The 20597-nt window shown below is 31.5% G+C and overlaps 18 non-coding genes across 18 annotated transcripts; all 18 read right to left on the bottom strand.

Annotated features, from left to right (window-relative positions):
• Positions 1-2692: 2692 nt before the first annotated feature.
• Positions 2693-2765, bottom strand: Trnav-aac (transfer RNA valine (anticodon AAC)). Its single transcript has one exon. It is a non-coding gene; the product is annotated as a tRNA-Val (tRNA).
• Positions 2766-4495: 1730 nt separating this feature from the next.
• Positions 4496-4568, bottom strand: Trnar-ccu (transfer RNA arginine (anticodon CCU)). Its single transcript has one exon. It is a non-coding gene; the product is annotated as a tRNA-Arg (tRNA).
• A 135-nt stretch (positions 4569-4703) lies between these two features.
• Positions 4704-4776, bottom strand: Trnav-aac (transfer RNA valine (anticodon AAC)). The gene has a single exon. It is a non-coding gene; the product is annotated as a tRNA-Val (tRNA).
• A 1166-nt stretch (positions 4777-5942) lies between these two features.
• Positions 5943-6015, bottom strand: Trnar-ccu (transfer RNA arginine (anticodon CCU)). The gene has a single exon. It is a non-coding gene; the product is annotated as a tRNA-Arg (tRNA).
• Positions 6016-6175: 160 nt separating this feature from the next.
• Trnav-aac (transfer RNA valine (anticodon AAC)) lies at positions 6176-6248 on the bottom strand. Its single transcript has one exon. It is a non-coding gene; the product is annotated as a tRNA-Val (tRNA).
• Positions 6249-7029: 781 nt separating this feature from the next.
• On the bottom strand, positions 7030-7102 carry Trnav-aac (transfer RNA valine (anticodon AAC)). Its single transcript has one exon. It is a non-coding gene; the product is annotated as a tRNA-Val (tRNA).
• A 1709-nt stretch (positions 7103-8811) lies between these two features.
• Trnar-ccu (transfer RNA arginine (anticodon CCU)) lies at positions 8812-8882 on the bottom strand. The gene has a single exon. It is a non-coding gene; the product is annotated as a tRNA-Arg (tRNA).
• A 1792-nt stretch (positions 8883-10674) lies between these two features.
• Positions 10675-10747, bottom strand: Trnar-ccu (transfer RNA arginine (anticodon CCU)). The gene has a single exon. It is a non-coding gene; the product is annotated as a tRNA-Arg (tRNA).
• Positions 10748-10888: 141 nt separating this feature from the next.
• On the bottom strand, positions 10889-10961 carry Trnav-aac (transfer RNA valine (anticodon AAC)). The gene has a single exon. It is a non-coding gene; the product is annotated as a tRNA-Val (tRNA).
• Positions 10962-12156: 1195 nt separating this feature from the next.
• Positions 12157-12229, bottom strand: Trnar-ccu (transfer RNA arginine (anticodon CCU)). Its single transcript has one exon. It is a non-coding gene; the product is annotated as a tRNA-Arg (tRNA).
• A 158-nt stretch (positions 12230-12387) lies between these two features.
• On the bottom strand, positions 12388-12460 carry Trnav-aac (transfer RNA valine (anticodon AAC)). The gene has a single exon. It is a non-coding gene; the product is annotated as a tRNA-Val (tRNA).
• Positions 12461-13224: 764 nt separating this feature from the next.
• On the bottom strand, positions 13225-13297 carry Trnav-aac (transfer RNA valine (anticodon AAC)). The gene has a single exon. It is a non-coding gene; the product is annotated as a tRNA-Val (tRNA).
• A 1690-nt stretch (positions 13298-14987) lies between these two features.
• Trnar-ccu (transfer RNA arginine (anticodon CCU)) lies at positions 14988-15059 on the bottom strand. The gene has a single exon. It is a non-coding gene; the product is annotated as a tRNA-Arg (tRNA).
• Positions 15060-15245: 186 nt separating this feature from the next.
• Trnav-aac (transfer RNA valine (anticodon AAC)) lies at positions 15246-15318 on the bottom strand. The gene has a single exon. It is a non-coding gene; the product is annotated as a tRNA-Val (tRNA).
• A 1954-nt stretch (positions 15319-17272) lies between these two features.
• On the bottom strand, positions 17273-17345 carry Trnar-ccu (transfer RNA arginine (anticodon CCU)). The gene has a single exon. It is a non-coding gene; the product is annotated as a tRNA-Arg (tRNA).
• A 1956-nt stretch (positions 17346-19301) lies between these two features.
• Positions 19302-19374, bottom strand: Trnav-aac (transfer RNA valine (anticodon AAC)). Its single transcript has one exon. It is a non-coding gene; the product is annotated as a tRNA-Val (tRNA).
• Positions 19375-20235: 861 nt separating this feature from the next.
• Trnar-ccu (transfer RNA arginine (anticodon CCU)) lies at positions 20236-20308 on the bottom strand. Its single transcript has one exon. It is a non-coding gene; the product is annotated as a tRNA-Arg (tRNA).
• A 172-nt stretch (positions 20309-20480) lies between these two features.
• Positions 20481-20553, bottom strand: Trnav-aac (transfer RNA valine (anticodon AAC)). Its single transcript has one exon. It is a non-coding gene; the product is annotated as a tRNA-Val (tRNA).
• Between the last annotated feature and the right edge of the window lie 44 nt (positions 20554-20597).

Here is a 20597-nt window from a genome sequence, read left to right as displayed (position 1 = left end):
TGTTTTATCAACAAAATATGGAGAGCTATGTGTACTCACGCCGGCTTTAGTGTCGGCGGCGACGTCACGTAAATTATAAGTAAAGTGTTTGTTGATGCAAGTTTGTAATCTCCAAAAGAACTGAAGGAATGGGTTGAAAATTACGCGCGCTTGTTCTACAGGGTTATCCACGTGTCATAACTGTACCCTTTAACACAGTTATGCCCCCTTTTCTTACTATTCAAGCACTGAGATTAGTCGAGCACGCTGTCCTATTTATTAGCGACATTTGCGTTTGTCAGACCACCAGCCTTTTAGATACAATTACTTGTATGTTATTTGATACTAAATTCTTACTGCCTTTGAAACTTTTTTTTTTAATAATTTTTGCATCGTGTAGGAATAATGATATAAAGTAAAACATTGAGAAAAAAATATGTTTCTTTTAAAAAAATTCAAATGTCGACAAATAAATATGATATTCTAGTCAAAGAGACACCTGCCGAAACCTACAATTCTGTATAGATTATTATTCCTTCAACAATGGACAATAGATTTATCGGTCACAAAAATTATGAAAAATTCGATGAATCACATATGTTGTTTTTAAGCTCTAATGACAGAATTATTTATTTTATATAGATCTACATTGTATTTTTTTTTCAAATTTCTGAATTAATGATAAGATATTTTTGTACTTTGTTTTACTGTATATATCTTGCTATAAATAATATATAAAATCTCATAATGAATTGGAAAAAAGACAAGTTTAAGTAGCAAGATATTTTTGAAAAGTTACGGTGAAATCAGGTTAAAATTTATTTGGTGTTTTATGTGAGAAACTTCAAAATATACTTAACCATAATATTAGAAGTTACTGAGCATTTATTAGATACGACATATCAACAAGGGTGTAGGAGAAAATGCGGCTTGACATGTACCCTGTTAGCAGTCACAACAAGGGTGTAGGAGAAAATGCGGCTTGACATGTACCCTGTTAGCAGTCACAACAAGGGTGTAGGAGAAAATGCGGCTTGACATGTACCCTGTTAGCAGTCACAACAAGGGTGTAGGAGAAAATGCGGCTTGACATGTACCCTGTTAGCAGTCACAACAAGGGTGTAGGAGAAAATGCGGCTTGACATGTACCCTGTTAGCAGTAACAACAAGGGTGTAGGAGAAAATGCGGCTTGACATGTACCCTGTTAGCAGTCACCAAGGGTGAAGGAGAAAATGCTGCTTGACATGTACCCTGTTAGCAGTAACAACAAGGGTGTAGGAGAAAATGCGGCTTGACATGTACCCTGTTAGCAGTCAACAAAGGGTGTAGGAGAAAATGCTGCTTGACATGTACCCTGTTAGCAGTCACAACAAGGGTGTAGGAGAAAATGCGGCTTGACATGTACCCTGTTAGCAGTAACAACAAGGGTGTAGGAGAAAATGCGGCTTGACATGTACCCTGTTAGCAGTCAACAAGGGTGTAGGAGAAAATGCTGCTTGACATGTACCCTGTTAGCAGTAACAACAAGGGTGTAGGAGAAAATGCGGCTTGACATGTACCCTGTTAGCAGTCACAACAAGGGTGTAGGAGAAAATGCGGCTTGACATGTACCCTGTTAGCAGTCACAACAAGGGTGTAGGAGAAAATGCGGCTTGACATGTACCCTGTTAGCAGTCACAACAAGGGTGTAGGAGAAAATGCGGCTTGACATGTACCCTGTTAGCAGTCACCAAGGGTGTAGGAGAAAATGCGGCTTGACATGTACCCTGTTAGCAGTCACCAAGGGTGTAGGAGAAAATGCGGCTTGACAATGTACCCTGTTAGCAGTCACAACAAGGGTGTAGGAGAAAATGCGGCTTGACATGTACCCTGTTAGCAGTCACAACAAGGGTGTAGGAGAAAATGCGGCTTGACATGTACCCTGTTAGCAGTAACAACAAGGGTGTAGGAGAAAATGCTGCTTGGCATGTACCCTGTTAGCAGTTACAACAAGGGTGTAGGAGAAAATGCGGCTTGACATGTACCCTGTTAGCAGTCACAACAAGGGTGTAGGAGAAAATGCGGCTTGACATGTACCCTGTTAGCAGTCACAACAAGGGTGTAGGAGAAAATGCTGCTTGCCATGTACCCTGTTAGCAGTCACAACAAGGGTGTAGGAGAAAATGCTGCTTGACATGTACCCTGTTAGCAGTCACAACAAGGGTGTAGGAGAAAATGCTGCTTGCCATGTACCCTGTTAGCAGTCACAACAAGGGTGTAGGAGAAAATGCTGCTTGACATGTACCCTGTTAGCAGTCACAACAAGGGTGTAGGAGAAAATGCTGCTTGACATGTACCCTGTTAGCAGTCACAACAAGGGTGTAGGAGAAAATGCTGCTTGCCATGTACCCTGTTAGCAGTCACAACAAGGGTGTAGGAGAAAATGCTGCTTGCCATGTACCCTGTTAGCAGTAACAACAAGGGTGTAAGAGAAAATGCGGCTTGACATGTACCCTGTTAGCAGTAACAACAAGGGTGTAAGAGAAAATGCGGCTTGACATGTACCCTGTTAGCAGTCACCTGTTGAATCACTGTAATATATGACAGTTAAAAGTTTTGTTGTTTTCTACTTTTTCAAATTTTATATTGCCTATTCATACACCACTTACCGCTGTCATGTCTTTGATAAATGTAACAATAAAAAAAACTCTTTTTTTTTCGTTAAAAAAATGGTGTTTCCGCTGAGGATTGAACTCAGGACCTTCCGCGTGTTAAGCGGATGTGATAACCACTACACCACGGAAACAGTTGTCATACAGTTCATTGTAGTTTTGTATGAATTCAAATAAGCTGTGAGTATGGTATCAACAGTTTAAAGTCTTGTACATACAGGGTACATATCAAGCAGCATTTTCTCCTACACGCTTGTAGATATGTCGTATTTAATAAATGCTCAGTAACTTCTAATATTATGGTTAAGTATATTTTGAAGTTTCTCAAATAAAACACCAAATATCTTGTTACTTAAACTTGTCTTTTTTCCAATTCATTATGAGATTTTATTATTTATAGCGATATATATACAGTAAAACAAAGTACAAAGTACGCCCCGTACATTCAATCAGGGATGTTATATTTCCGATCCTGAAAGATCGTTCAGCACGACATTATTGTTGTGCTTGTGGTATTTTAGTTCTATCTATTCGGCATCTTTCTTGTTGGGTGGTTCCAGTATTCCTCACTTGAATACTGTTGAATCACCCTTAGGATATGAGGCCTGCTTTTTAAATTTGTCTTTTGACGTTTTATCTGTGATATGCAGGCTTCATAACCTCGGATCCCCTTTCAAAATTCCATTTTATTTAGTTCCGCCCATTGTTTTCTCGTTTAGGGCACACGCATTTTTTACTTGGGGACCATACGCCGCTTTTCATGGAATGACACTAACGTGTCACATTGAAGGTTCCATGATAACCGCCATATGAACACATCTGCGGATGTTTCAAAATTCTAAATTTTACTAGTTCATGTTAAATGTTGAATTCTGCTTAAGCCGGTGCTAGGGGGCGTGGACGGTAGTTTGTACTTGACAGTACCGTCCATGAACAGGCTCAATCAAACCGAGCCTGCAACATTTTCAATTTTGCCGCGTTGGGCTTTCTTTAGGGATTCTTTTTTCACTCTATTTTAACAATTGTATAGATGATTTGAGAATTGAAATAGCAAATGTTACTATTTAAATACATAATTTCGACAAAGTAAAACGTTTTACGGTACTTGATTTAAGATCCTGTAACACAAATTTTTTATGGTTTTATATCATAAATATGATGCTCAAATTAAGATTTATCAATTTTGTAAGTTCCAAAAAGCATTATTTATAAAGATATTATTGAATTTAACATTTCATTTAAATAAATGAAGGTAATAAAAATTTATTTTCTATAAAGTCTAAGTCATTTTTTCAATAAGAAATGAATGCATATATTTTAATGATTACATATAATATGTACAAATATTTGCAGTACATATTTTACATATGTATTTTACCCTACATATTCTTCGGTGTTTGAAAATTGTTTTAGAAGAATAATTATATACACATATAAAAAAATATATAAGCATCTGTATGGTGCACATGATTCATATATAGTTTTCATAAAATCGGATTAGTGTCAATACGGTAACATAAACATACATGTACCCACATAAATTCCGATATAACTTTTTTCACGGCCTTCTTCGTGTAAACCTTTATAGTTTAGAAAGCAAGTTTGTCGGAAATAAACCAGTTGATTTATTGAAAAGGATTTTTTGTCATGGTAAAAAATTGAAGTGACTTGCGTTAATGTTTTTTTTCTGTAATATAAAGTTTAGAAAGTATGTTTTTCGGAAATAAACTAAATTATTTTTTGGATAAGGATCGTCTTGTCATGGTAGTAAAAGTGACTTTTATTATTTTGTTTTCAACGACAATCAGGCTGGAGAGGATTGATTTAAATATGCAACAAAAGAAAACGTTTGATTAATGTAACAAACCTCCGGCGGGATTCGAACACGCAATCCCCGGCTTAGGAGGCCGATGCCTTATCCATTAGGCCACGGAGGCGATGTTATCGTACATTGTAAAAACACTTTTGTTGCCAATTATTTGAATATTTAATGAACAAGTAAACGTTGTTTTTTATTTTACTATAAATTTTAATTGAATACACATAGATAGAAAACTTTGTTAAAAAAAGAATGTTTCCGCTGAGGATTGAACTCAGGACCTTCCGCGTGTTAAGCGGATGTGATAACCACTACACCACGGAAACAGATGTCTTATGTTATTGTAGTATTGTACATATTCAAATAAGTCGTTCCGAATCAGTATGGTTTACACAGAACGACAAAGTTTAAGCCAACAAACATTTGAAGTCTTAGTAATTGTATAATAATTTGAGAATTTAAAAAGCAAATGTTAACTATTTTAAATACACAAAATAAAACGTTTTACGGTACTTGATTGATTGGTGAAAGAATATGAGAAATTATATAATATTAAAATATTTTCTCTTTCTTTATTAAAACGATATTAAGATATAAAACACTGAATCCTGATAACGTTTTTATAGCCAAACTATCGCCAGTCTTTTGAATATACTAAAACAAAAAAGAAACTTTCTCCAAATTTGAATGTAGATATGTTAGTACAGTTTTTCAATCCTTTTGAAACTCGATTTTACGTTGAATAAATAATCAGGCTTTAATACTGGGATAAGCTGATCGATTTTGCAAACAAACGAGTTTAAACAAGCTACTACATGTATATAAGTGTGTACATCTAAGTGGTACCCTTGAACAAACTGGCACATACTTTGCGAAAGTTTCTTTTTGGTTCAGTATATCATCACTCGTTCTAAAATTAAATAAAATTCGGAAAATTCATAAGCGTTTCCTTAATTTTAAATTTGATTTACATTATGTACATTTCTTTCAAAGTTCAAACAAAACTTTGGTGAAAACTACTTTTTTATAATATTTAAAGTTTTTTTTAAATGAATTATATAAGCAATTGTATGGAGCACATATAAATGTTTGACTCATATAAAGTTTTCGTAAAATCGGATCAGAGTCAATACGGTAACATATATGTACAAACATAAGTTCCGACAAAACTTTATTCTGCCTTCTTCGTGTAAACCTTTATGTTATATAAAGTTTAGAAAATAAGTTTTTTTGGAAATTAACCAGATGATTTATTGAAAAGGGATATTTTTGTCATTGTAAAAAATGAAGTGACTTTCATGAATTTTTTCTGTTCAATAACGTTTAGAAAGTGAGTTTTTCGGAAATAAACTTGATTGTTTTTGGAAAATGGGTTAAGATTGTCATGGTAAAATATTAAGTGAATTGCATTAACTTTTGTTTTAACGAAAATCAACAGGACAGGATTGATCTAAATATGCAACAAAAGAAAATGTTAAAGATATATCTAACAAACCTCCGGCGGGACTCGAACCCGCAATCCCCGGCTTAGGAGGCCGATGCCTTATCCATTAGGCCACGGAGGCAATTCTTGTCTTGCAGTGGTAAACATTTTTGTTGCCATTTTTTTAACATTAAATGATGAAAAACATTAAATCTCTTTTTTACTTTTAATTCTATATTGAATATTCGTATATCACTTATCGCTAATAAATGTAACAATCGAAAAAGTTGTTAAAAAAAGAATGTTTCCGCTGAGGATTGAACTCAGGACCTTCCGCGTGTTAAGCGGATGTGATAACCACTACACCACGGAAACAGTTGTCAGACATTGCATTGTAGTATTGTACACACTCAAATTAGTCGCTCCAAATCCGTAAGGTTTACACAGACCGACAAAGTTTAAAGCCAACACAAACATTTGAAAGAGTCTTAGCAATTGTATAATTATTGTACTAAATGATCCGAGAATTGAAAAAGCAAATGTAACTATTTAAATACATAACTTCGACAAAATAAAAACGTTTTACGGTAACGTTACTTTGATTGATAGGCAATACATTTATGTGTGAAGAATATGAGAACTTATATATGATAATGAGATTTTTATTTTCTTTTAATTTCAACGATATCGAATAAAAAAAAACGGAATCCTGTGAATATATTTTACGGCCAAACTTTCATCATTCTTTGAAAATATACCACTTGTTCTAAAACTTAAATAAAATAGGAAAATTCATTAGCGTTTCCTTAGTAAAGAAAGTGCATTCAATTAAAAAAAAGAACATACTTTTGCATTATGTAAACATTTCACTCAAAGTTTCAAACAATACTTTGATGAAAACATATACTTTTGTATATAATATTTAAAGTTCTTTAAAGGAATTATTATTAAAGTGACATTATTCACATTCCTTTCGCTGTAAAGACAACAGGATTGATCTAAATATGCAACAAAAGAAAATGTTAAAGATATATATAACAACCTCCAATCCTCGGCTTTTTCTTTTACTTTAAATTTTATATTGAATAATTAAACACGTATCGCTGTTATGTCTTTGATAAATGTAACAACAGAAAAAAAAGTTGTTAAAAAAGAATGTTTCCGCTGAGGATTGAACTCAGGACCTTCCGCGTGTTAAGCGGATGTGATAACCACTACACCACGGAAACAGTTCTTATACTGTTCATTGTGGTTTTGTACAGTTAAAAAAAGTGAATATGATATCCCACAGAACGACATTTTTTAAAGATAAAGCATTTATAAACATTTGAAAGTACTTTTCTCTACAAAATCAAACACATTTTGCTGAAAACCATTTGCTTTTTGTAATAATTTAAAATCTATAAAAGCAGAATTTAAACTTTTCTATGAAGCAAATATAAAAGTTTGACCATTAAACATGGTAAAAAGAATGTTTCCGCTGAAGTTTATGGATTGAACTCAGGACTTCCGCGTGTGATAACCACTACACACGGAAACAGTTGTCATACAGATTGTTGTAGTATTGTACACATTCAAATTAGTCGTTCCGAATACGTTATGATATCCAAGACGACATTTTAATAACAGTTGTCATACAGGTTGTTGTAGTATTGTTCAAAATTAGTTGTTCCGAATGAGTATTTTCTATATTGAGAAAAAAGAAGGAAAGGGCACACATAAAGGCAAGTACATGAAAAAGAAAAAGAATCTATGAAATATTGAACTGTTTTACAAATGACAACATATTTGATTTTCTCTGGCTTGAATAATTCACCAAACAAACGTACATTACACATCAGATTCCATTGATTTATGTATGTTTATGTATATAAGACTGACATTTTCATAAAATCATGCATACATTGTTAAACGCCAACTCCTAAATGGTTATCACTCATAGAGTGTTTCATAAATAAACAAATTTCATAACTTACATTGTTTTTAACTAAGACAAATATATTTGAAATATATTTGAAGAATTAGTTAGCAACAATTGTAGTTTTAACATTGTTTCATTACATTTATTAAAAAAATGTGAGATATTCTGAGTTAATGTTTGTAAAAACTTTTTTTCGTTAAAAAAGAATGTAGACGCTGATGATTGAACTCAGGACCTTCCGCGTGTTAAGCGGATGTGATAACGACTATACCACGGAAACAGTTGTCATACTCACATTGTAGTACTGTACACGTTTAAATGAGTAAATTAGTCTTCCTAAGGAGTTTGGTATCCACAGAACGACATTTTAAGACAAATCAGACATTTTAACGTCTAAGCAATTGTATAATTATTGTATTAAGAACGACTTGAGAATTGAAAAAGCAAATGTAAGTTATGTAACTATTTAAATACATAAATTCAACAAAGTAAAATGTTTTAACAGTAACGCTACTTGATTGATAGCTGAAGAAAAAAACATGAGAAATTATATGATATTGAATTTTTCTCTCCTTCTTTATTCAAATAAGCACGGAATTCTGATAAAAACTTTTATTGCTTAACTTTCGTCATTCATTTAAATTTATCGGGCGTTCTTAATGTTCACACAATTAAGAAAATTCAGTAGGGTTACCTTAATAAAGTAAGTGCATTCTAATTTGATATAAAGTACATACTTTTGCATCATGTACATTTCACTCAAAGTTCAAATAACACTTTGACGGAAACAAAGTATTTTGTAATATTAAATTACATTCATTATAAAATTAGTTTTGGTAAAACTTTATTCATGGTTTCTTTGGGTAGACAGTAGGATTTTTTTTTGAATAAACCAAATAATGTATTGAAAAGAGATATCCTTGTCTTGGTAGAAAAGCATGAATTGCTTTTTATTTGTTTCAGCGAAAATAGACAGGATTGATCTGAAATAAGCAAATGTTAAAAATAATTATAACAAACCTCCGACGGGACTCGAACCCACAACCCCGGCTTAGGAGGCCGATGCCTTATCACTAGGCCACGGAGGCAATGTTGTCAACAAAAGTAAATATCAAATGAAAAAAACCTTTTTTGTTGCCCCAATCCTTTGAACGTTAAATGATGAAAAACATTAACAGTATAAAAATATTTTACTTTAAATTTATATTGAATATTTAAACACCTATCGCTGTATTGTCTTTGATAAAATGTAACAATAGAAAATATTGTTAAAAAAGAATGTTTCCGCTGAGCGATTGAACTCAGGACCTTCCGCGTGTTAACGCGGATGTGTTGATAACCACTACACCACGGAACAGTTGTCATACAACCCATTTGTAGTTTTGTTCAGTTTAAACACATGTATATGTATCGACAGAACTTCACATTTTAAAAATAAAGCTTTCATAAACATTGAAAAAAGATTATAAATTGTATGATGATAAAATGATTTAAGAATTTAAAACCCTAAATTAACTATGTTAAATCGGCTGTTAAAACAGTTTAATTATCAATCGGTGTTGATATGGTACTTATTTTGAGAGTTATGTATCTACACATGAACAGAGTATGAGAATTGTATGGCATTACAACATTATCTTATAGTTTATTAAAGAATTATTAAGATGAAAAACATGTTTATATTGCGAATAATTATTCTTTTGAAATTGTTTAAAAGTTAACATTCATCATTTAAAGAAATCATTCCGCTCTTGATCTTATAAGAATGCCAGTAAAATTAAATACGAATGTTTCAGTAGAGTTTCCGTTGTAAAGAAAGTATACTTATCAGGCATGTACCCGTAATTTAACCAGCGTTTACTTATAAGACAGGCCTATTAAATGCTTTCCTATATGAGAAAGAAAAAGAAAAAGAGGATTGAACTCAGGACGGTGGACGGTAGTTTGTACTTGACAGTACCGTCCATGAACAGGCTCAATCAAACCGAGCCTGCAACATTTTCAATTTTGCCGCGTTGGGCTTTCTTTAGGGATTCTTTTTTCACTCTATTTTAACAATTGTATAGATGATTTGAGAATTGTAAAAGCAAATGTAACTATTTAAATACATAATTTCGTCAAAGTTAAACGTTTTACGGTACTTGATTAAAGATCCTGTAACACAATTTTTTATGGGTTTATATCATAAATATGATGCTCGAATTAAGATTTATCAATTTTGTAAGTTCCAAAAAGCATTATTTATAAAGATATTATTGAATTTAACTTTTCATGTAAATAAAGGGAGGTAATGATTTTCTATAAAATCTAAGTCATTTTTTTCAATAAGAAATGAATGCATATATTTTAATGATTACATATAATATGTACAAATATTTGCAGTACATATTTTACATATTCTTCGGTGTTTGAAAATTGTTTTTGAAGAATAATTATATACATATATAAAAAAATATATAAGCTTCTGTATGGTGCACATGATTCATATATAGTTTTCATAAAATCGGATTAGTGTCAATACGGTAACATAAACATACATGTACCCACATAAATTCCGATATAACTTTATTCATGGCCTTCTTCGTGTAAACCTTTATAGTTTAGAAAGCAAGTTTGTCGGAAATAAACCAGTTGATTTATTGAAAAGGATTTTTTGGTCATGGTAAAAAAAATGAAGTGACTTGCGTTAATGTTTTTTTTTTCTGTTATATAAAGTTTAGAAAGTAAGTTTTTCGGAAATAAACTAAATTATTTTTTGATAAGGATCGTATTGTTGTGGTAATAAAAGTGACTTTTAATATTATTGTTTTCAACGACAATCAGGCTGGAGAGGGATTGATCTAAATATGCAACAAAAGAAAACGTTTGATTAATGTAACAAACCTCCGGCGGGACTCGAACCTGCAATCCCCGGCTTAGGAGGCCGATGCCTTATCCATTAGGCCACGGAGGCGATGTTATCGTACATTGTAAAAACATGTTTGTTGCCAATTATTTGAATATTTAATGAACACGTAAACGTTTTTTTTTTATTTTTACTATAAATTTAAACAATAGATAGAAAACTAAAAATTAAATTAAATTAAAAAAAGAATGTTTCCGCTGAGGATTGAACTCAGGACCTTCCGCGTGTTAAGCGGATGTGATAACCACTATACCACGGAAACAGTTGTCATACAATGCATTGTAGTATTGTACAGACTCAAATTAGTCGCTCCGAATCAGTATGGTTTACACAGAACGACAAAGTTTAAGCCAACACAAACATTTGAAAGTCTTAGTAATTGTATAATAATTTGAGAATTTAAAAAGCAAATGTAACTATTTAAATACACAAAATAAAACGTTTTACGGTACTTGATTGATTGGTGAAGAATATGAGAAATTATATAATATTAAAATATTTTCTCTTTCTTTATTAAAACGATATTAAGATATAAAACACTGAATCCTGATAACGTTTTTATAGCCAAACTATCGCCAGTCTTTTGAATATACTAAAACAAAAAAGAAACTTTCTCCAAATTTGAATGTAGATATGTTAGTACAGTTTTTCAATCCTTTTGAAACTCGATTTTTACGTTGAATAAACATATCAGGCTTTAATACTGGGATAAGCTGATCGATTTTGCAAACAAACGAGTTTTACAAGCTACTACATGTATATAAGTGTGTACATCTAAGTGGTACCCTTGAACAACTGGCACATACTTTGCGAAAGTTTCTTTTTTGGTTCAGTATATATCACTCGTTCTAAAATTAAATAAAATTAGGAAAATTCATAAGCGTTTCCTTAATAAAGAAATTGCATTTAAATTTGATAAGAACATACTTTTGCATTATGAACATTTCTCTCAAAGTTCAAACAAAACTTTGGTGAAAACAAGTATTTTGTTATATCTAAATATCTTTAAAGGAATTATATAAGCTTCTGCATGGAGCACATATAAATGTTTGACTCATAAAGTTTTCTTAAAATCGGATCAGAGTCAAAACGGTAACATATACATGTATGTACAAACAAAAGTTCCGACAAAACTTTATTCTGCCTCCTTCGTGTAAACCTTTATGTTATATAAAGTTTAGAAAATAATTTTTTTGGAAATTAACCAGATGATTTATTGAAAAGGGATTTTATTTTGTCATTGTAAAAAATGAAGTGACTTTCGTGATTTTTTTCTGTTCAATAACGTTTAGAAAGTGAGTTTTTCGGAAATAAACTTGATTATTTTTGGAAAATAGGATAAGATTGTCATGATAAAATATTAAGTGAATTGCATTACCTTTTGTTTTAACGAAAATCAACAGGACAGGATTGATCTAAATATGCAACAAAAGAAAATGTTAAAGATATATATAACAAACCTCCGGCGGGACTCGAACCCGCAATCCCCGGCTTAGGAGGCCGATGCCTTATCCATTAGGCCACGGAGGCAATGTTGTCTTGCAGTGGTAAAACATTTTTGTTGCCATTTTTTTAACATTAAATGATGAAAAACATTAAATCTCTTTTTTACTTTAAATTCTATATTTAATATTCTTACACAACGTATCGCTAATAAATGTAACAATCGAAATGTTGTTAAAAAAGAATGTTTCCGCTGAGGATTGAACTCAGGACCTTCCGCGTGTTAAGCGGATGTGATAACCACTACACCACGGAAACAGTTGTCAGACATTGCATTGTAGTATTGTACACACTCAAATTAGTCGCTCCAAATCCGTAAGGTTTACACAGACCGACAAAGTTTAAGCCAACACAAACATTTGAAAGTCTTAGCAATTGTATAATTATTGTACTAAATGATCCGAGAATTGAAAAAGCAAATGTAACTATTTAAATACATAACTTCGACAAAATAAAACGTTTTACGGTAACGTTACTTGATTGATAGCAATACATTTATGTGTGAAGAATATGAGAACTTATATATGATAATGAGATATTTTCTTTTAATTTCAACGATATCGAATAAAAAAAAACGGAATCCTGTGAATATATTTTACGGCCAAACTTTCATCATTCTTTGAAAATATACCACTTGTTCTAAAACTTAAATAAAATAGGAAAATTCATTAGCGTTTCCTTAGTAAAGAAAGTGCATTCAATTAAAAAAAAGAACATACTTTTGCATTATGTACATTTCACTCAAAGTTTCAAACAATACTTTGATGAAAACATATACTTTGTATATAATATTTAAAGTTCTTTAAAGGAATTATATAAAGTGACATTATTCACATCCTTTCGCTGTAAAGACAACAGGATTGATCTAAATATGCAACAAAAGAAAATGTTAAAGATATATATAACAAACCTCCAATCCTCGGCTTTTTCTTTTACTTTAAATTTTATATTGAATAATTAAACACGTATCGCTGTTATGTCTTTGATAAATGTAACAACAGAAAAAAGTTGTTAAAAAAGAATGTTTCCGCTGAGGATTGAACTCAGGACCTTCCGCGTGTTAAGCGGATGTGATAACCACTACACCACGGAAACAGTTCTTATACTGTTCATTGTGGTTTTGTACAGTTAAAAAATGAATATGATATCCCACAGAACGACATTTTTTAAAGATAAAGCATTTATAAACATTTGAAAGTACTTTTCTCTACAAAATCAAACACATTTTGCTGAAAACCATTTGCTTTTTGTAATAATTTAAAATCTATAAAAGCAGAATTTAAACTTTTCTATGAAGCAAATATAAAAGTTTGACCATTAAACATGGTAAAAAGAATGTTTCCGCTGAGGATTGAACTCAGGACCTTCCGCGTGTGATAACCACTACACCACGGAAACAGTTGTCATACAGATTGTTGTAGTATTGTACACATTCAAATTAGTCGTTCCGAATACGTTATGATATCCACAGAACGACATTTTAATAACAGTTGTCATACAGGTTGTTGTAGTATTGTTCAAATTAGTTGTTCCGAATGAGTATTTTCTATATGAGAAAAAAGAAGGAAAGGGCACACATAAAGGCAAGTACATGAAAAAGAAAAAGAATCTATGAAATATTGAACTGTTTACAAATGACAACATATTTGATTTTCTCTGGCTTGAATAATTCACCAACAAACGTACATTACACATCAGATTCCATTGATTTATGTATGTTTATGTATATAAGACTGACATTTTCATAAAATCATGCATACATTGTTAAACGCCAACTCCTAAATGGTTATCACTCATAGAGTGTTTCATAAATAAACAAATTTCATAACTTACATTGTTTTAACTAAGACAACATATTTGAAATATATTTGAAGAATTAGTTAGCAACAATTGTAGTTTTAACATTGTTTCATTACATTTATTAAAAAAATGTGAGATATTCTGAGTTAATGTTTGTAAAACTTTTTTTCGTTAAAAAAAGAATGTAGACGCTGATGATTGAACTCAGGACCTTCCGCGTGTTAAGCGGATGTGATAACGACTATACCACGGAAACAGTTGTCATACTCACATTGTAGTACTGTACACGTTTAAATGAGTAAATTAGTCTTCCTAAGGAGTTTGGTATCCACAGAACGACATTTTAAGACAAATCAGACATTTTAACGTCTAAGCAATTGTATAATTATTGTATAAGAACGACTTGAGAATTGAAAAAGCAAATGTAAGTTATGTAACTATTTAAATACATAAATTCAACAAAGTAAAATGTTTTACAGTAACGCTACTTGATTGATAGCTGAAGAACATGAGAAATTATATGATATTGAATTTTCTCTCCTTCTTTATTCAAATAAGCACGGAATTCTGATAAAAACTTTTATTGCTTAACTTTCGTCATTCATTTAAATTTATCGGTCGTTCTTAATGTTCACACAATTAAGAAAATTCAGTAGGGTTACCTTAATAAAGTAAGTGCATTCTAATTTGATATAAAGTACATACTTTTGCATCATGTACATTTCACTCAAAGTTCAAATAACACTTTGACGGAAACAAGTATTTTGTAATATTTAATTACATTCATTATAAAATTAGTTTTGGTAAAACTTTATTCATGGGTTTCTTTGGGTAGACAGTAGGATTTTTTTTTTGAATAAACCAAATAATGTATTGAAAAGAGATATCCTTGTCTTGGTAGAAAAAGCATGAATTGCTTTTTATTTGTTTCAGCGAAAATAGACAGGATTGATCTGAAATAAGCAAATGTTAAAATAATATAACAAACCTCCGACGGGACTCGAACCCACAACCCCGGCTTAGGAGGCCGATGCCTTATCCACTAGGCCACGGAGGCAATGTTGTCAACAAAAGTAATATCAAATGAAAAAAAACCTTTTTGTTGCCAATCCTTTGAACGTTAAATGATGAAAAACATTAACAGTAAAAAATATTTTACTTTAAATTTATATTGAATATTTAAACACCTATCGCTGTAATGTCTTTGATAAATGTAACAATAGAAAATGTTGTTAAAAAAGAATGTTTCCGCTGAGGATTGAACTCAGGACCTTCCGCGTGTTAAGCGGATGTGATAACCACTACACCACGGAAACAGTTGTCATACAACCCATTGTAGTTTTGTTCAGTTTAAACATGTATATGGTATCGACAGAACTTCACATTTTAAAAATAAAGCTTTCATAAACATTTGAAAAGATTATAAATTGTATGATGATAAAATGATTTAAGAATTTAAAACCCTAAATTAACTATGTTAAATCGGCTGTTAAAACAGTTTAATATCAATCGGTGTTGATATGGTACTTATTTGAGAGTTATGTATCTATAAATGAACAGTATGAGAAATTGTATGGCATTAAAACATTTTCTTATAGTTTATTAAAGAATTATTAAGATGAAAACATGTTTATATTGCGAATAATTCTTTGAAATTGTTTTATAGTTAACATTCATCATTTAAAAGAAATCATCCGCTCTTGATCTTATAAGAATGCAGTAAAATTAAATACGAATGTTTAGTAGAGTTTCCGTTGTAAAGAAAGTATACTTATCAGGCATGTACCCGTAATTTAACCAGCGTTTACTTATAAGACAGGCCTATTAAATGCTTTCCTATATGAGAAAGAAAAAGAAAAAGAGGATTGAACTCAGGACCTTCCGCGTGTTAAGCGGATGTGATAACCACTACACCACGGAAACAGTTGTCATACAGATTGTTGTAGTATTGTACACATTCAAATTAGTCGTTCCGAATTAGTATGATATCCACAGAACGACATTTTAATAACAGTTGTCATACAGATTGTTGTAGTATTGTTCAAATTCGTTGTTCCGAATGAGTATGGTATCCACAGAACGGCATTTTGCAAAGTTAAAGCCAACATAAACCAGATTATTTAAGGAAAACTGATTTTTATCGCCATGGGAAAAATGAAGAGAATTGCATAAAATTTAGTTCAATGAACATCAGACAGGACTGATTTAAATATAGAACAACAGAAATTGTTAAAATAATATAAACAATCCTCCGGCGGGACTCGAACCCGCTAACCCCTGTTTAAGAGGCAGGTGCCTAATTCATTAGGCAACGGAGGCAATCTTATCAGGCATGTAACCGTAATTTAACCAGCGTTTACTTATAAGACAGCCCTATTGAATGTTTTTCTATATCAGAAAAAAAGAAAGAAAATGCCATACATAAAGGCAAGTACATGAAAAAGAAAGAAGAAAAAGAATCTTTGAAATATTGAACTGTTTACAAATGACAACATATTTGATTTTATCTACCAACAAACGTACAATACACATCAGATATTATTGATGCATGCATGTTTCTATATATAAGACTGACATTTGCAAAAAGTCAAGCATGCAATGTTTAACGCCTACTCCTAGATGGTTATCACTCATAGAATGGTTCATAAATAAACGAATTTCATAACTAACATTGTTTTTACCTAAGACAACATATTTGAAATATATTTGAAGAATTAATTAGCAACAACTGTAGTTTTAACATCGCTTCATTACATTTGTTCCAAAAAATGTCAGATATTCTGAGTTTATGTCTAAAATGATAAATGACGAGACTTCAAAGCAAATCGGTCACATTATTTAGTGCGTTATGTTTAAAATTGCTGAAGTGTCCTTAAGTGCTTGACATTAAGTTGTACACCTGTAACAATATCAAACTGTTCATGTTGTAAAAAACATTCTTTTTCATTTCTCAGTATAAATGAAGCACACAAAGACTCCATTTATTATTGTTGTTATTTAAAGGATAAAAAGAGCATGTTAAATATTTCAATTTCGCATGTTATCCAGTAGTTTAATGTAACGTGCGAGGCTACAGTAGTGACTTCGTAACAGAAAAAAGAGACAATAAATAAATGAATAAAAATAAATACGAAAACCCAAAAGTAACCAAATGAAACCTCAATTACATTTTTTCTCAAAAACAATTTACTTCCGATATAGCCAATACAGTAATAAAGATTTAACTAAAATTGAATTCCGACCATCCCAAGGATATGTCACAAAGTATTCAACCTCCGGCGGGACTCGAACCCGCAATCCCCGGCTTAGGAGGCCGATGCCTTATCCATTAGGCCACGGAGGCTCTTCTACATGTCCTTGTAATAAGACATATTTTTAGACATTAATTATATATAATTATTAATAAAGAAAACAACAAGTTCTTTAAAAAGAAGCATGCGAGAGGTATTTTTGCTGCTGTGGAGGATTTGTTTAATTCGAAAAGATTTGGGGATATTATATGGCATAAAAGACACAATGAACGGTTATAAATTACAATTATTTAACAAAATAGAATTTATTATATATATTGCAATGAAAGTTTGTTTTACACTTCATCTTTTTTAATGTTTAGAAATATTATATGCCAGAGAAATGGACTTTTTTCTTGGCGTATTAGGGATACTTTTTCTCAAAAAAAAATTGTAAAATTACTAAATGTAAATTAAATGATATACATTGTATATCATTTACATTTGTATTTTAAATTCAGTTCCCTTTGTAGAAAAAGTATATATATATTAAAAGTAGTATCAAAATAAAAGTTTCTTGTAAAGTTCAATAAGCAAATTTTCGGTTACTGTTTTGTTAAGTATAAGGAGACATTTCCTCTACATTTTCCAAAACGGGCATAAAGTATGTTTATCAAACAATTTTAAGTCCAGAGTTTACATAAAATATGTTTATATCATTTTATTTGAATAAACAGTTTATACTGTTATATACTGTTTATTGGAATAAACAGTATATAAATCTGCATGCCTCCAACCACAATATTAGAAGAAAATCATAGTTGAGGTAAAATTTGTGCCATTTGCGCCAAAAAATCTCCGTTGCGTTATTTAGTCATACCGGTTCAATACACGGTTCACTCGGTCATACAAGTAAAATAGTTTCCTGCGGGGAACATTTTAATGATATAAAGATATTTCATTTAACTATTTTCAACGTTGTTTTTGGGAGAGGGGAATAAAAAACGTTTGTATCAGGAATATAGTTGACAATAATCGATCAATATAGAAGAAGGTCTTTGGAAACTGGTGACCGTTGATGACTGGAGAAGGTCGAACATAAAACAATTATTTATTTTTAAGAAAATGATTAAATAGGCCTACCATTTTATGAATAATTCCAAGCAAAAAAATAAATAAATAAAGTAAACACACAAGTTTACGCAGAAAATATATCTATTTATTATGGCAGATGCCACTACGAATATTTTAATTTTGTAGATTTTCAGTATAAACGATTTACTGTATTACATATATTAATAAAGAAACAATGATAATTTTCAAGTACATCATTCAAGTTTTTCCACCTTAAACGGTAAAATAAGTATAGGAAATTAGAAATATCACGTAATTAATTAGGTGTAATTCTGACTAATTCCCTAGAGGTAATTCCGTAACGTACCGACAAACGGTATTTAGCCAGGTTTTCGAAAAGGTCAATTAACCAATCGTGTACGGTTTACAGATCACATGCTCCTCCATGTACCGAAAACAGGTCACGTGCTCCTCCATGCCTCAAAAGTTAAACGCGTACCAATACCCTGCGGTCTCCAGACCGCAGGGAATAATAGTGTATGGTGATACTGTAGCTATAATGTTCACTGTTACTATTAATCGGAACATGAAATAGTAAAACGTTATTCAGAAAACAATACGGTAGTTTAAAAGATTAAACGGAATGAAACATCCACGTAGTGCTTAGTAACGTAAATGATATTTTTCGATTTTTCTATGTACCGATTTGTTCACTTCGTTGTTAATTTTTCGATTAAGTTAAGCCGTATTTTGAAACGGGGCATGCGCAAAACAATTTTTGTAGACTGCTCCTAATGATTTTACGCTTAAAATGAGATTCATTCACTACAATCAGATACTCAAAAATGGATGCCACCAGCAATCAGTCTGACCACTATGGAGAGGTCTGATGACCTCTCCAATAATAATAAAAAAGAATTTAAAATATACATGAGAGTCAACGAACTCTTTTATTCTATGTATTTATACATTTCAAAGTAAACCCTAAAAAATATTGTTTCCGCTGAGGATTGAACTCAGGACCTTCCGCGTGTTAAGCGGATGTCATAACCACTACACCACGGAAACAGTTGTTACCCAATGCATTGTGGTATTGTCTATATTCAAACAAGTCGTTCCGAATGCTTATGGTATCCACAGAGAGCACAAACATGTTAAAGTCTTAGCAATTGTATAGTTACTGTATTAAAATGATTTTAGAATTGCAAAAGCAAATCTAAGTTATGTTCTAAGTAAGTCACTCGTTCTAAAACTTAACAAAATAAGAAATTTCTTTAGTGAAGAAAGTGCATTCGAATTTAAAAATATAGTACATACTTTTGCATTATGTACATTTCTCTCAAATATAAAGCAAAGCTTTGTTGAAAATTAGTATTTTGAAGTATTTAAAGTTCTTTAAAGGAATTACATTAAGTGACATTATTCACATCTTTTCGCTGTCAAGATGAGTTAATCAGTAGTACATTTTAAAAGATTGGCTATTAAAATAGTGATTGACAAAAAATGTTCTTGATACAATAAAAACCACCTAAATGTTATATAAAGTTTAGAAAGTAAGTTTTTCGGAAATAAACTGAATGATTTATTGAAAAGGAATAATAATGACATGGTAAAAAAAGAGGTGACTTTCATTAATTTTTGTCTGTTATTTAAAATTAAGAAAGTAAATTTTTCGGAAATAAACCAGATAACTTTTTGAAAAGAGATATTATTGTCATAGTTTAAAAAATGAAGTGACTTCCATTTCCCCCATGTTATTTTACTTCAAGAAAGTAAGTTATTCGGAAATAAACTGATGATTTTTTTGAAAAGGGATAACATTGTCATGGTAAAAATTGCAGTGAATTACATTAACTTTTTCAACGAAAATCAGACAGGACATTATTGATCTAAATATGTATTAAAAGAAAATGTAAAATTAATATAACAAACCTCCGGCGGGACTCGAACCCGCAATCCCCGGCTTAGGAGGCCGATGCCTTATCCATTAGGCCACGCAGGCAGTTTTACAGTGGTAAAACATTTTTGTTGCCAATTTGTTGGACATTAAATGATGAAAAATATTAAAACTTTTTTTTTACTTTTAATTCTATATTGAATATTCGTACACCACGTATCGCTGTAATGTCTTTGATAAATGTAACAATAAAAAAACTTTTTTTGTTAAAAAAGAATGTTTCCGCTGAGGATTGAACTCAGGACCTTCCGCGTGTTAAGCGGATGTGATAACCACTACACCACGGAAACAGTTGTTTTGAGCTGTTACACAGTTTAGTGTAGTATTGTACAAG

Source organism: Ruditapes philippinarum, unplaced genomic scaffold (genome assembly GCF_026571515.1).
Source record: "Ruditapes philippinarum isolate M1 unplaced genomic scaffold, ASM2657151v2 ctg105_1_1_1_1, whole genome shotgun sequence".
Lineage (NCBI taxonomy): Eukaryota > Metazoa > Mollusca > Bivalvia > Venerida > Veneridae > Ruditapes > Ruditapes philippinarum.
This window is presented reverse-complemented; position numbering and strand designations above follow the sequence as displayed.